The sequence below is a fragment of the Ascaphus truei genome, chromosome 3, assembly GCF_040206685.1.
Source record: "Ascaphus truei isolate aAscTru1 chromosome 3, aAscTru1.hap1, whole genome shotgun sequence".
Classification (NCBI taxonomy): domain Eukaryota; kingdom Metazoa; phylum Chordata; class Amphibia; order Anura; family Ascaphidae; genus Ascaphus; species Ascaphus truei.
This window is the reverse complement of record NC_134485.1, coordinates 224890717-224906800: the sequence shown is the minus strand read 5'-3', so window position 1 is coordinate 224906800 and position 16084 is coordinate 224890717. Positions and strand designations below refer to the sequence as shown.

Genomic DNA, 16084 nt, shown 5'->3' with positions numbered 1-16084 from the left:
AAGGAGACAGAGTACCCAATGTAAATATCCAATATGTCTCCAATATAGAGAGGAAGATGTATTCAAATCCAATGATGGTAAGAGTGGCTGGATCCATATTGTGTCTGAGTAAATAAATGTCTTGATAAACTGCGTATATGATTGCCATTGATCCCATTCCAAATCACTATGTTCCAAAAACCTAGTGCTGAGTGCACGAATGGTGCGGCCCACATATTGTGGACCACAGGAACACGAAATCATGTTTACCACATGTGAAGACAAACAGTTAATGAAAACCTTCACCCCATGTGAATATTGTTTCAAGACTGATGAAAAAGAATCTCTAGTAACGAAATGCTTGCAAGTCAGACTGTGACCTCTGCCATAAGGGAAGTTTTCATAGGTTGGACTCTCGACACTGGGGCCACCACTGTCAATGGTCATTAGCCTACTAAGTGCCAACATGTTCTTAATGTTTTTTGCTCTCCTATTGGATGAAAGCTGCTAACCCTTATAGGTAAGGTGAGGCCCAGGACTGTATCACTGAAGAGGATGTTCCAGTGTCTCTTGAGCACCCGTTAAATAGAAGACGTGCCGGATTGTGTCTCATAATGAAGCAGGGATAATTTTCCTGGGTAGAACCCGACTGATTTTCAGTCTCCTGTGGAGACTCCGATTCAACCCTACTAGATAAATGTCTCTTTTTAGATTGAACCAATAGTCTCCCTATTTGATGATTTTGCTTGTTCAAAAGCCTATAGGACCAACTCCCTATTGTAACCGTTGTCCAGGAATTTATCAACCAACAGCTTGCCTTGTTTTACAAAGTCCTGTTGAGAGGTATATTTTCTTTTTATCCTAAAGAACTGGCTCCTCTGGATATTTTCTAACCATTTGTAATGGTGGTTACTCGAAGCATGTAAGTAATTATTCACTGCTACTTCTTTAAAGTTTGTTTTGGTGCGTATCTTTGAGTCACCAGGAAAGGTAAAGAGTTGAAGATCAATAAACGTAATCTGTATGGGGTATATAACAAAGGTAAATTTGAGACCCATAACATTGTCACCAAATGTAGATAGGACAACAGACAACTCTTCCTTTTCACCATCCCATATAAAAATATTATCATCTATGAAACGACCATAGAACACCATATCCACCCTCAGTTTAGCATTGGCCCACACATAGAGGTCCTCCCACAACCCCATGTATACTGTAGGTTTTCATAGCTAGGGGTAAACCTAGTGCCCATGGCCGTTCTACAGATCTGTAAATAAAAATAGTCTTCAAACAAAAAATTATTATGTTGTAAATTAAATGAAATACTAGAGATAATTTGTATGGGATGTAGAGAGCTATCCATTTCCCAAAAATATTTTACTGCGTTAAGACCCCTGTGATGTTCAATACAGGTGTTCAATGATGAAACATCTCAGGTGGCCCACAGGTAGGAACTCTTCCAATGTATTCCGGAGGTGGAGTCAATGACATGTAGCGTGTCCTCAGATAGGATCTGAGCTTAATGAGATACTGTACAGCTTCAGAAAATAATCTACATATTGTGATACCATCAGGTATCTCTAGGTGCTGGAACAATGCAGTAAGTATACTTTCCAGCTCACTGAAAGTTAATCCCTAGAGAGAATAGCTAATGCAGCTGCTGCCTAATTAATCAGAATGGACTCCTTGAGTGAACAAGCAAGTGTATAAGGCAAACACAGAGAGACACATGCTGAGAGTCACAGAGTGAGAGATTGCTATCCCAGAGAGGGGGACAGCGAAGTGCTCCCCAGCTAAAGAAGGAAGGATGACAAACCATGCTGAAGCGGGGATGTCCTGTCCTTGACCGTGGACATACAGAGGAGAGTTTCTCTGGGCTCACGTGGGGCCGAGTTCCCCCAAGAAGGAAAGAACACGAGGCCGCGCTCAAGCGGGGACGTCAGCTCCAATGGACTAAGATAAGCAAAACACTTTATTGTTGTCTTAAGACTGTTCATGTAGGGTACTTATGCCAGGGCATGTTTTAAGCTGGGAAAGAATGCTATCGTTAGAAAGGGCTGAAGAAAAGTTAAGTTATTTTCCCTAACTGGAATAGGTATTTTATTTTATGATTTGTTTTAACTTAAAGGGACGGTGGGCCTGTTGTATGATGTAATCCCTGTAAATAAACCCCATATAAAGAATTACAGTGTTTCCTTCCTTACATTGGGACTAAAAGAGACTGCAACGTGGTGTGGGCATCACAATATTTAGACATGCTAGATGTCATTGACTCTGCCTGGAGGTTTGTTCAAGATCTTATGCACCTTGGGGAGGTGATAAAAACAGTATCCTGGGGTGCTCTATGAACAGGAATTTAATTGTTGTGTAAGATTTTCCCAATAGAGTAATTAAAATACATGAGTGGGATCACAATCCAATACTTCATAGGATGTATCATCTTGAAGGAATCTATATGCTTCCTGTATATAAACTAGCCTATCTTGGACTATGATGCCTCCCCTTTATTGGCTTGGCAAATGATAATATTGTGCAGGTCTCTAAATTCCATTAGAGCTACCAGTTCTTTCTCCTGAAAGATTTTTCTTTCCACCCACGGGTCTAGAACACAGTTTCTCTAGATCTTGAAGAACCATAGTATTGAAGGTGTCATTATATATTGTGACAGAAACGAGGGAGGAATAATACATATAGGGCTCCCAGGATACTGGGCATCTTTTATCCTATTTAGGCTAGAAAGTGATCCACCTCACAGCCTCACAGTTGCTGAAGCTGATGGATGGGAAATCCCAACCAGAGTTCTCAATTGTTCTAATTTCTCTCCCCTGCCCTCCTAATTGTGGAGCAGGTATTTAAAGTCTCTCTCTCTCTCTCTCTCTCTCTCTAAGTCTCAGTCTCTCTAAGCCTCTCTCTCTCTCTAAGTCTCTCTCTCTAAGTCTTTCTCTCTCTCTCTCTCTCTCTAAGTCTCTCTCCCTCTCTCCCTCTCTTTCTCTCCTCTCCAAAGTGTCCGGAATATATATATCATCCATAATCAATTATATAAATACAGGCTCTGGAGTGATGCTCTATTATGGAGTGGGTCTGGATTAATAGCATGAGTGAATTGCCAGTCAGTTGATAATAAAGTGTCTCCTGAAGTGAACAAGCAAGGTGAAAGATCAATCCACTTGTAGTTAACTCATTGGAGTCAAACTAAATTAAAACTGTTATTGCATACACTTTTGATCATTGAAAAATAAAGCTGATTTCTTACCTACTCCTGAACCTCCACAAGTCCCAGATGGCGTGTCCAGCCGTTGATATGAAGATCCAATGCAAAAAAGAAGAAAACACGTGTTTCGGACGTAAGTACTCCTTGTTAAAGGACTTACTTCCAAAACACGTAGGAGGGTGGCACTAACCCCGTGGGTGATGTTTATTTGATTAATACATTTATTGATTTTTAACCACCTGGCTCCCTGGCAGTGCACTGCTGTTTTCTTCTTTTTTGCGCTGTTATTAATCTTGTTGGAAAGCTGCTAATCCTCCCAACCTTAGTCAGGGAAAACCTTCTGTTTAGTTATCGCTCCGATGAACAGGGATTTTGTTTTGTATTTTCATTAATGTGTTGCAGTCCCAGTGCCTGGGACTAAATATAGCAGACAGAAGCCTGATAAAGCCAACATTGTTATATGTCTGATCTATCTACTTTCCCCAAAAAGACCATGTTATAGCGAGCCCGGACAGACGGTGGAGCCACCTGATGAAGCCGTGTATCACGTATGGTGGAGAATGCAGGCAGAACATTGAAAGGTCTGGGGGTAAAACAAAAACAATCGCTTGCTAAGAGAGGATCTCAGGATCCTTAGAGAGACTATCACTAAAGCCCCAGCGGAAGCTGCCACAAGACCCAAGATGACCAGGGTAAGCCACTTCCTTCAGAAGATGGAGCCTTCGGATGATATTGAAACCTAGTTGCTCACTTTTGAATGCACATCAGAGAGAGGTTTGGCCAGAAGTCAAGTGGGCCAGTCTAATCACACCTTTCTTAAGTGGAGAACCTCAAAAGGCTTACTTTGACCTAGAGCCAGCCGAAGTCAATGTTTATGCAAAGTTAAAATTGGAGATTGTCATCCACCTTGGTGTAACCACTGCTGTTCGTGCCCAGAGGTTCCACACATGGTACTTCACATCGGATAAAGCCACCTGGTCCCAGATATATGACCTCATCCACCTCGCCTGGAAGTGGCTGCAACATGAGATCAACTCGCCAAGCCACATAGTGGAACAGATCGTCATGGACTGGTTCTTGAGGCGACTCCCTCCGCCCTATACCGGGTTAGCCACAGTGACTCCCAGACTGCAGATGAGCTGGTGGACCCCATAGACAGTTACATGACGGCAGATAAGCACCTGCAGCCCACAGACCTGGAGAGTCCCCACAAGCCAAGGAACCAGGACTCTACTAGAGGTGATAAAAGGGTATCAGGGTTAAGGAGTGCTGAAGAGTGGCGACCGCCTTCACACAGTACCAGCGACACTGGCTCGCATAAAAATGGCAACGGCCGACATGGAGAGCCTCAGATGGGCTTTAGGTGGAACACAGACAATATAAATAAATGTGTAAACTGTTATGAGATGGGGAAAATACAAAAGCCTGCCCACCCAGTACTGAACAATACAATGCAAAAGCATCGAACCTTATTTTTTGTGGTCTCAATGTATGGGCCCTGACCCAGAGGACTCTTTATATAACCATCAATAGGCATTTCTACAGGTGAACGGAAGAGGGTTCTGGCACTAGTTGACGAGGGGAGTATGGTTATCCTAGTTTCCGAATACTTGTTGCCCAGAAAACAGGTAAACAAGTCACAAAGAGTGGCAATTCGCTGTATACATGGGGATAATTGTGAATATTTCACAGCTGAGCACCTTATTGAAATTCTGTTTGTTTCCTTAAATTTCAGCATAGGTCTAGTACCGCAAGTATCACATGACATAATAATACATATCTACTTTCCCTATTTTTAAAAAATGTGGTTCTCTGTCACAGTAGTGACCAGGGTTCATCAGCAGATCATAAAAAAGAGGCGGGAGAAGCAAGTTTTTTCCCTTTTTCAGAAATGGAGTTCGAAAATGGGGAAGAGAAATATGGTTGTAAAATTCTCTTTCCCATGGCTACATTTGTATGGAATACACCAAGTCAGGGTGCTGAAGAGCTACCTGGCACCCTAAAACAGGATAAGACCTTGGCTGATCTAGAAGTCAGTCCCGGAAGTTTTAAGAGGGCCTAGTGGGAAGACCCCACTTTAGTTGAAGCAAGGGGGAATATACAGGATCAGAATAGTACCTCTATCTAACCAGACACATCACTTCCCTACCCTTATATTGAGGTAGAAAATGACCTGGTCTATCGAGTCAATAGGAGGATTTCCACTATAACTAAACAGTTGTTAGTCCCACGGACATTTCGAAAACCTTTATTACACCCTGCACATACTCACCCATTGGGGGGACACCTAGGGGTCGAAAGACAAAAGAAAATTTTCTGCAATGGTTTTATTGGCCTGGGGAATGGACAGAAATGACAAATGATTGTTCCTCATGTCCAGAATGTCAGATCACTGCCCCATTCAAAGCAGTAAGTAGAAAAAACATGGAGCACTGCAAAAATCAATGAGAACTTGAGGTAGGATCAAAAGTGGATCAGAGGATGATGAAGTCGCCGTTTTATTTGCGACAAAACGCGTAAGGGTGTTAGAGCTATTGGCAGCCTTTCCGTTGTACCTTTGCTGTATTGGAGGGAAGCTGTTGTGCTGCGGAACTGAGTAAGCATGTATCGTTCAGCCAGGGGAGCGTTGAGTGGATGCACATCACGTAGGTGCCCGGCTGCATGAACAGAACAGTTTGATTGCAGCCACGATACTACAACTTCAAACCAACAGATGAAGAACGAGTTACTGGAGCTCTATCCGATGCGCATGTCCTACCTCATTGTTGTGAGTTAATATTTTTTAGCTTGTGTATATTAAACCTTTACTATTTACACTATAGAGCCCACGCTGTCCCTTTTTGTTTTATGTATATATGTATGTATATATATATATATATATATATATATATATATATATATATATATATAAAATCATGAATAGGCTACAAAACAAGGATAGGCATCTATTCTTGACAATAAATTAAATAAATAAACACTGAAAGTTTAGGATTTAAATAACATTGGAACTTATTCAATAAGCTCTGAAGCAGCGTATCACACCCCTTTTGGGCCAATGTTTTTTTTTTTTTATAAGATGGCAATGTGATTGGCTGCTGTAGCCCTTATTCAATAAGCTTCATTGTTTCATAATTTCTAAGTGGTGCTCTGTGCTAAGACACCTTCTGGCACTAGAAGACAAAGAAAAATCATAACTAAAAGAAGCAAAAAAGGATTCATTTATCTTTCAGACCTTTTCCTATATTTTTCAATGTCAAATAATGTATTCTTAGCCATAGGTTTTTGGAGAGAACAAATGGCAATTCTGAATTGTAAATATCCAGAACAATATAAATCATTACAGTTCCTATACCATGCTTACTTTACAATTACTAAACTAAAACACGGTTGAATAGTAAATACAATAAATATTCAACCAGTAACACATTTAAATGAGGGCCACTCGCAATATTTTGTGATAAAGCCATTGTATCAGAATATGTTCAAATTATAAAAAATCTACCAACCTCAACAATACATAAAAGTGTGTTCCCTTGTATGGGATATCATGTGAAGTGGTCGATAGTCATTCACTATCAAGCTTAAATATAAATGACATGTTAAGGTACAAGCCAATTATCTTGCAAATAAAGAGTTTTTTTTATAGAAAAAAAACATCACATCCTCTTGCTGTATCTGCACTTTGCCATTAATTCATCCTCATGTAAAGTCTACCCTTTCCATATTTATATTTTAATAAATGGAATTTAATATTACTCATCATAGACAAAATGTACTTTGTCATTTAGTGACATTCTAATATCAATTTAATGTACTGAAAGATTCAACGAAACAATTACTAGAGTATTTAGATATAAATTGTACAGGGACTGACATATAATAGAAACATAAATTATATTAACCTAAAAGGTGAAAACATGAAAATAATAAAATCACAAATATAAAGAAGAGTAGACATATGCCACTATTTATTACCATTGTTGCTTTAGTTTACAGAAAATTGTAAATAACACTTGAGTTACATTGAATTGCTGAATGCTTTTATCGCATTTTATATTGGCTTTTTTTTGTCGTCTCCATTTTTTTAAAGTGACTCATTCATTTAAAGACATATAGTCACACTATTAGCCTCAGTGGTTTTACAGACTTTAATGAATTTACCCTCATATAGATCTATATTTTCAATACCTTTTTTGGTTTCATGATCCACAATCTCATCCAGTTGGGTCCTTGGACCTTAAAAAGGGTATGGCTTGCAAATCCAGTTTTCATATTATTGTTTTCCGATCACTGAAAGTGCACTGAGGCACTGAAACCTCAATCAAATTAATACTTGAGATGTCAAGTGTCATCCGGTTCATGTTATGTTGGACACATGGCATCTCGCTCCTGCTTTGAGAATACCTTCCCTTATAGGACTTGCTAAAACTGTTTGCATCCTAAGAATGTATTTTTGAATTTTAGGACCTTTAGAGCTTTGCCTGTTCTCAGACAGGTTACTAACAGGCTATATTCATAACAGAAATTTCCTATTCATATGTAACCCCCCATTCCCCTGGCGTGTTACTAAAAGTTCTCTAGTAGTTAACCATAGAATAGAAAGTAAGCTCCACCCATTGATGACACAGCAGACTATGTCATCAGAGGTATATAGGAAAGGAAGAAAGGAGCATAGAGTTTCAATTTCAGTCCCAGTATGGCATTTGAACAGCCTGATGTACCCGTTCCTGATGCCTACGCCCCTGCAATGAAGTTAGATGCACCCTTTGTGAAGACACCTGTGTTGCCTGATATAAATGATTCTGATGCCTATGCTCCTGTAAAAAAGATATATGCATCTCACTCGGATTTCCTGGCAGCACCCGATATACCTGTTGCTGATGCCAATGTTCCTGTGAGAAGAATAAATGCACCTGTCTTGGGTTTCCCATCAGCATTGGATGTACATATTGAGTTGGCCTTTCATCAATGTCTCCCTGAAGAGCCTGGAGGGTTGTCCAGAATCGTTGCTGATGCCTATGCTCCAGCGAAACATGGAGTTTTTTCTGGAAGCCACCATGAGTCAACTTTACATCAGGGACACTCTGCTAAACCTGGAGGGTCATCTGGAGGATCTACTTGATCCTTTTCTCCTGCTGTGAAGACTAGCACACTCTCTTCTGTTTGTTCATCGGTAGCTAATATGTCCTCTGCCGAGTCTGTGACCTCCTCTGCAAAGTCAAGTTTACTGCTCACAGATTCTCTGGCTTTTGGGTTAATGCATCCTGACACTCAACTGTTCCGAGAGATAATTGAATCCTTCGGTCAACCTGATGGACTGATGGACAAAGGTCTGATGGACAACGTTCTGATGGACAGCCTGTACATGTGGAGTACTTTCTGCCTGTCAACAGATCACAAGACGTGGGCCACCCCGAATCGGCCTTTCAACATGGTCTCTCTGAAGAGCCTGGAGGATTGTCCTGAGAATGCTCTTGAGAGGGGGTTGGGAAGGAAAGTAATGTCAGGCTGTTTTCTGTCAGCTCTGGGGTTCCTCTGTTTGTCTGTCTCCTCTTGGTGCTCCTGTCCTCTGTCCTTATAGGTTTCTGTTTCCTGTTCTTCCCTTGCCTTTGTTTTGTGTCCAAACTCCTTATGCTCATGCTCATGCTTCTGCTTCTGTTCCGTGTGGAGTCCTGTACTTATTAAAGGCCCTTGCTAGTAATCTGGCTTGTCCCCTGTTTGTTTCCTGCTCCCTACTCTCAGTTCCTGCTCCCCTGACCTGCCTTCCTGTTGCTTACCCCTACCTGGACCCCGATGATCCTTTCTAGCTGCCTGCCACTGAACCCTGCCTGTGATCCCGACGATCCTGCTTGTTGCCTGCCACCAACCTCAGCCCGTGACCACAACAATCCATGCTCTTGCTTTTTTGGCCACGAGGTCCTACCTGCTCCAGGAGTTTCCCCCGTGACACTTAGCCAGTATAAACATAGCAATCACCTGTTTTTCTCACTGTCAGCCCAAAATGTTCTTAGTTAATCGTCATTAGAATGCTGTTACTTTCTTTAGACTTTGTTCAGTCACTAAGTAACTATAGTTAATCCTATGTTCCTTAGATTTTTAGACCCATCTCTATTGTATTGTCTTTTAACATTATTTAACTAACCTTTGATTCTAAACTCTTGACCATGTACTATTCAACTCAGGAGACATTAAACATACCAAGTTTCTAAAATCACATAAAACATTTCTACACCGGCATGTGTTCAGACTGATTTAACTTCTTATCTTTGTAGAGGCAGCTTATAATTTTCCAATATAATTTCTAACTTAATACTAAATTACTTATTTTAACTGGTTACATGTGGAATATATGTGTATATAGAGAATATATCATAATTAATATTTAGGCTTGAAATCATCCTATATTCAGCGCCCATCTTTTACACCGCCCACCGACCACTGAGCCTCTCAGACAAGGTAGATGTAATGTTTGCGCTGCCCACGAGCAAGACAGGAACCCGGTACTGAGGGGGCGAAGTAGCAAACCACGCACCCACAGCAGCGGAAGCGTGCCTGGCAGGCGGATTGTCAAACGTAGCCGGGTCTGGGTTGGAGAGAGTGGGTTAATCGATACTTGCCAAGGTCTTGGAATGGAGAGTTTAGAATAGTCAAAGTCCGTTAGCCGTGGTCTGGGGTTGGAGAGGAGAGAATAGTGGAAGTCCGTATAGCTGTGGTCTGGGCTTGGAGAGGTTAGAATGTGGTCTGGGGTTGGAGAGGAGAGAATAGTGGAAGTCCATATAGCCGTGGTCTGGGTTGGAGAGGTCCGCAGAGTCGAGGGTAAGCCGGGGTCAAAATCCAGAGGGGTTCCAAGGTCAAGCCGGGTCGGTACATGAAGGGTTAACTGCAAGAGAAACACAGGACAGGGAGAAAGGCACAATGGACGTAGGAGCTCAAGGCTACAACAAGTTATGCTCAGCAAGGTATGAGAGGAACTGCAGGGTATTTGTAGCAAACAGGAACTAGTAGCAAAGGAGGTGGAGCGGAGGCACGACCTCTGCAAAGGCAAGGATTGGCTGCAGGAGACAAGTGGGCTTGACGAGTACTTGCCAAACAGCTGGGGAATGGTGCACGCCGCATGCGAGAGAAGCGCTGCGTTTCTGAGGGGGCGGAGCTAAGCTCCGTGGCACTGTAGAAGAGCTGCGCATGCGCGCGCTCTGTAAGCAGAGCGGGGGTTCATGCATGCGCTGGTGCCAGATCGGAGGTCTGAGATATGACAGGTAAGGAGGGAACACATCGCAAACGGCGTGTTCCCCGATTCCTTACAGTAAATTAATATGGATGGATAAAGGTATGCAAATGATCAGTATAACACAACAAAATCAATGTCCGAAAGTGCCACAGTGTCTTAGGTCTCACACAAAGACCAAACTAAAATATAAAAAATAAACAGTTAGACATAGGGCAAAACAATATAGACAAACAGTGGATGGTAGTCACTGTGGATACAAACTATCACAGATGTTCCTGATAGGCTGTATATGTAAAGTCCCCACTCAGAACTCAGGAACATCTATGATAGTTTGTATTCACAGTGACTACCATCCACTGTTTGTCTACATTGTTGCACCCTACAGTATGTAACTGTTTATTTCTTTAATAAATATGGGTGCCTGCCATACCACTGCACTGATGTAACCTCCTTAGGGAGGGTTACACATAGTATAACTGAAGAGAAGTGACAGATTAGAATTTCAAAAGGACTTTTTTTCTATTACAGGATTGAAGCAGGGGTCTCCGGAGATGAACTGTGTTAATTTCAGCTCCGGGTACCCCTTGCTTCCTGAGATACTTACCTCCATGGGTGCTGCCAGTATCTTTGCCACAAGGGATGACATCACGGCTTCCTTTTGGCCGCGTTACAAATAAGCCGCCATTTCATTAGGCACACAAGTTCCCTGGCTGCACAGATACCAGCATCACTACGGAGGTAAATACTGATGCAGCGGCCGTTATTCGAACACATCTCGGCGCCGATTTTGAGTTCTCTGCTGTTCCCCACGCAGCATGAAACGCAGCTAATCGCCCCAGGCACCCGCACTTATCGCGGATGTTTTTTTGAATTTCATGGATTCTGTTTCTTCGTTTGCAATAAAATGGATGAATTGTAATGTGTACAGTACTGTGCTGTGCTTCTGTGCTACTGTGTCAATTTTATTTTTGTAATAGCCAGAACACTAAAATTAGTTTTTCTGCACTCGCCGCGCTCGCATCTTAGTGCGGGAAGTCTGGAATTCATCCCGCGGTTTCAAATCGGGATTCCGATGTACATGACATGTGAAGTGTTCGAATAACGGCCGCTGCATCAGTATGTCTTCAAGCTGAAATTAACACAGTTCAGCTTTGGAGATCCCCTGCTTCAATCATGTAATTGCAAAAATAAGGGTCGTATCAAATTATTTCAAAAACTACAAATCATGGTAATTTCTTAAGAGCCACTTCTACATTTATTCTATGAATTGGAAAATTCTGTTATGATCATATCCTATTAGTAATGTACAGTGGGACATGTTTTGCTGCTTTAAATATGCTGTGAAGATGCTTGCAAATGTTGGCGAAGACATCAATTCCATTCAAATAAATGAGACTGAAATCTTCTCCCGCATAGGAGAAGAGGTTTTTACAACATACTGAATATGGATCTAAATCCTTAATTAACCTTTCACCTCATGTTTTAACCATAAAAACATCATGCTAAAATAATATGCACCATCAACACAGTTTAATTCTGTCTTTTCTTTCAAGTGCTCTCCACCTTTTGGCTGGAGAACCAAACTTTCATGCTTGCCAAGCAAAGCAAAAATCCATTCCAAAATAGGAGAGCAGGCTTTATAATGCTCTTAAAAACATAAATAAGCCTCCTATTATTAATTAAAATAAAACATAGATTGAAAGTAAAAGGAAATATATAAATCATGCTTGGTTTAAAAAATCATCAATTTGTCTTTTAACATTGTATAACTACAATTTCTACTATTATTTTATCTTTATTATAAAATAGTGTACGTGCATAATATGCAGTAGATATATCTAATCCATAAATTATTTCATCTATCCGAAATTACTTTTTGAATAGAGATATTTATTCTAAGACTGGAGAGTGACACTTACAAGAATGAATGGAAGATATAAGTACATGACATAAGACCGTGCTAGCATAGCATAAAAAGGTACTGTATGTTCTGAATATTACTTTTTCAAGTCTAACAGATCTATTGTATGCATCCCAATCAGTTGTTTTGGTTTATTCAATGTTCCTACCCACATACTTTTATGTTTGTAATTTCAAGTTTTTTTCTCTATTTTATATTTTAAGCCAAAATGCTGAATGGCAATATTGTCATTTTAGGGTGGCTACAAAAATGAATAAACATGGGTACTGGCATTAATCATCTGTTCTGTTACAGATATTTTTCTAATGCCACATTTCCGAAATGAGTTGCAATGGAGATGATATAGTAATCCTTAGCAAAAAGTGTCCCATCTCTTAATGAGCTCTGATACGAGTGTAATATTTTAATGCATGGACAATGAGTATCTCCAATTGTCTTGGAGATCCTCCACTCCCTGCCTCTGTGAGCTGAATAAACAACAAACGTTCGTGTATGAAAACATTTGCGTCTATATAAAAAGTTTCTAAACAAAAACTCCATATGCAGTTCCATGAGCAAAATTTACTAGCAAAATACTAAAACATTGGTATTACCAGGACAATTTAAAGTAATTCCACTTGCTTTTTTCGGCTGAACATATACAACAGATATAAAGTCGTTAACCTACTAAATAAGCGCTTTCAATTGTTTACCCATGTTAGCCCCTGCTAAGCTATAGCGTATTAACTTGTCAAAGACTAAGCTCCTCATACTTTCTCCCAAGCATGGCCCAACTTCCCCTTTGTACATTACTGTTGGCGACACTGTCATACACCCTGTATCACAAGCATGCTGCCTTGATATCGCATTTGATTCCTCCGCATTCTCCATCCATATTGACAATGTTGCTAAAACCTGTTGATTTGTCCTCCTTAATTTTGCAAAGGTACGCCCTTTCCTCTATCTCTCTACTGCTAAAACTCTAACACAGATCCTCATTCTCTCCCACTTGACTTTTGTGACTGTCTACTGTCTGACCTTCCTGCCTTTCATTTTCTCCCCTACAATCTATCATAAATGCTGCTGCTAGAATCCCTTCATGCTGTCCTAAATCTGTCTCAGCCTCTATCCTGCTGACATCTCTCGCCAGCCTTCCTTTTAAATTCCATATTAAGCCCAAAATTGTGCTCTATTTTAAGGCTATACACTATTCTGCCCCTCCTTACATCTCAGACTTAATCTCTCATTCTACACCTGCTCTCCTTTTGCTTTCAGCTCATCCATTTTGTATCCAAAGTGCTATCCCGCCTAAAACCTCACTCACTGCCCCACACTTCTGCAATGCCTTTCACTTCAATGTACTACTGCCATCCTCTCTTTCCTTTAAGGCCCATCTTAAAATATATCTCTTCAATGAAGCATTTTGGTGGCTGCCTTAGCTCATGGGTGTGCAACCTTTTCCCCATGCCTGATCTCCTCCTCTGCATGTGGCCCCCCACCCCTGCTCGGCTCTGGCGTTATTTGACGCCGGGTTACCATGACGAAGAGTCGCTGGAAGCCAAGGTAAGTTAGTTACAGAAGCCTTGCGTGGTCCCCCGGCATTTAATTTAAATGTCTTGGGGTAGAGCGCGGGACCTCTAACATTCCCGTGACCCCCCAGAAAATCTCGCACCCCCGGTTTGCGCACCCCTGCCTTAGCTTGTACTATACAGTACATCTCATATATATTTACCACGACCCCTTTCATACACACTTACCATAACACTCTCCTTCTGTCTCTGTAAGTTCTTCCTACTTACCACTTAGATTGCAAGCTCTTCAGGGCAGGGATGTCTTTTCCTAATGTTTACTTTTATGTCTGAAGTGCTTATTCCTATTATGTCTTCTATTATTAAGTTGTGTATTACTGCTCTAAAGCGCTATGTACATGGTTGGCGCTATATAAATAAAGATATACAAATATATACAGTACTGTATATAGCACTTTATGAATTTATCATGGACAATAGGTGACATTACATTTATCACTGAACTACATTTCCCAAGAGGCCATGGGGAGGTAAAGCATACACTTCCTGTCAATTAGCAAATACATTTAGGATTATAATCCAATGTCAACTCTGAAACATGGAATCTTGTAGAGTTCATCTAACCAGCCAATCCCATCCCTGGACAAGAGCAGAAAAGATTGGGACCCAACAGCAGTACAGAATTTGTGTCATTCTGCAGCTTTCTCTCTCTCTGGTAGCATCTCTCTGGGAGCAGCTCTCCTGGCTACTGTTACTGATGCCTGCTGTCCCTGATTACTTGGGTCCCAGTTCTGCTGTTGTTTGAGTTTAAGGCAGAATATCAGGTTTATTGTGGGTAGAGGGGGTGAGAGAAGGGGTAATTGCCTTAGGGTGCAACCCTTCCCGCTGCCCACCCAAGAAGCCTAAATACACACCCTGGGGCAACTACCCCTTCACTCAATCCCTCTACCCCCAATAAACATTACAATACAAGACATCAATAAAATATATTGAACACCTCCCTATACAATACAGTAATGGGCAAAATCCCTATTATCCATATCTGTATAATAGCTAATTTGCCTATTAAAAACATAAAACATAACCAACGCATTAACCAGCCAGCATATACAGTAATAAATTAAAATTCTGCTTACCCCTTCCAGGATGAAGGCCATCCTCGACCTCCGTCTCAATCTTCTTCATTGGGCACCAAAAAAAAAAAAATACTGGCCACTAACCCCTTAATCACCTTAGTGGTTAATAACCACTAAATTAATTATGGGGTAACCCCCCTCCTGCTCCCCACCCAGGAGACCTTAGCACCCTCCCCAGGGCACCTACCCCCACCTACTCTACCCATTGATTGGCACACCCATGCCCTATTGGCATGGGCTGCCACTATGCCAGTCAATATGCAACCTGCCAATCTAAAAAATAAGCCATTACAATAAAAAATGCCAATCTACCTATTGATCGACACAGTGACAAACCAATGCCCTATGGGCATGAGCTACCACTATGTCAGTCAATATGCAACCTGCCAATCTCAAAAACAAGCATACTGAATGGGGGGGGGGCGGGGGCAGGGGGTGTTCAATATATTTTATTGATGTCTTGTATTGTAATGCTTATTGGGGGTAGAGGGATTGAGTGAAGCAGGTAGTTGCCCCAGAGTGGGTAGCTAGGCCTCTTGGGTGGGCAGTGGGAGGGGTTGACCCTTTCATTACCATAGCGGTTACTACCACTAAGGTACTGAAAGGGTTAACCCCTCCCACTGCCCAACCGAGAGGCCTAACCACCCACCCTGGGGCAATTACCCCCTTCACTCACCCCCTGCTCCAATAAACCTGGTAGACTGCCTTAACCCCTTCATTGCCTTAGCGGTTAGGAACTAAGGTAATGAAGCTGGTTTTATTTTATTTTAATATTACAGTATTGTAGCAGAGGGTCTCCGGAGCTGAACCGTATTGATTTCATGTCCGGAGACCCCCTGCTTCCCGAGGTACAGGCCCTGTTATTTATTTTTTATTTTATTTATATAAAAATATTTAACCAGGAAGTAATACATTGAGAGTTACCTCTCATTTCCAAGTATGTCCTGGGCACAGAGTTATAAAAAAATACATGGTTATATTAAAAGAACAGGGTTATACAGTCAAATCATGGACAGATAGAGTTGGAAAACTGGGATAAAGGAATTTGTGAGTTTCCGATTGAAATAGAGCAGCTTTAACATCACCAGACATCAGCGA

At 41.3% G+C, this 16084-nt stretch overlaps 1 protein-coding gene across 11 annotated transcripts in view; it reads left to right on the top strand.

The window, feature by feature from the left end:
* The window catches only part of FRMPD4 (FERM and PDZ domain containing 4), a 585463-nt gene that overhangs the window by 323268 nt on the left and 246111 nt on the right, over positions 1–16084 (top strand). The window lies entirely within an intron of this gene.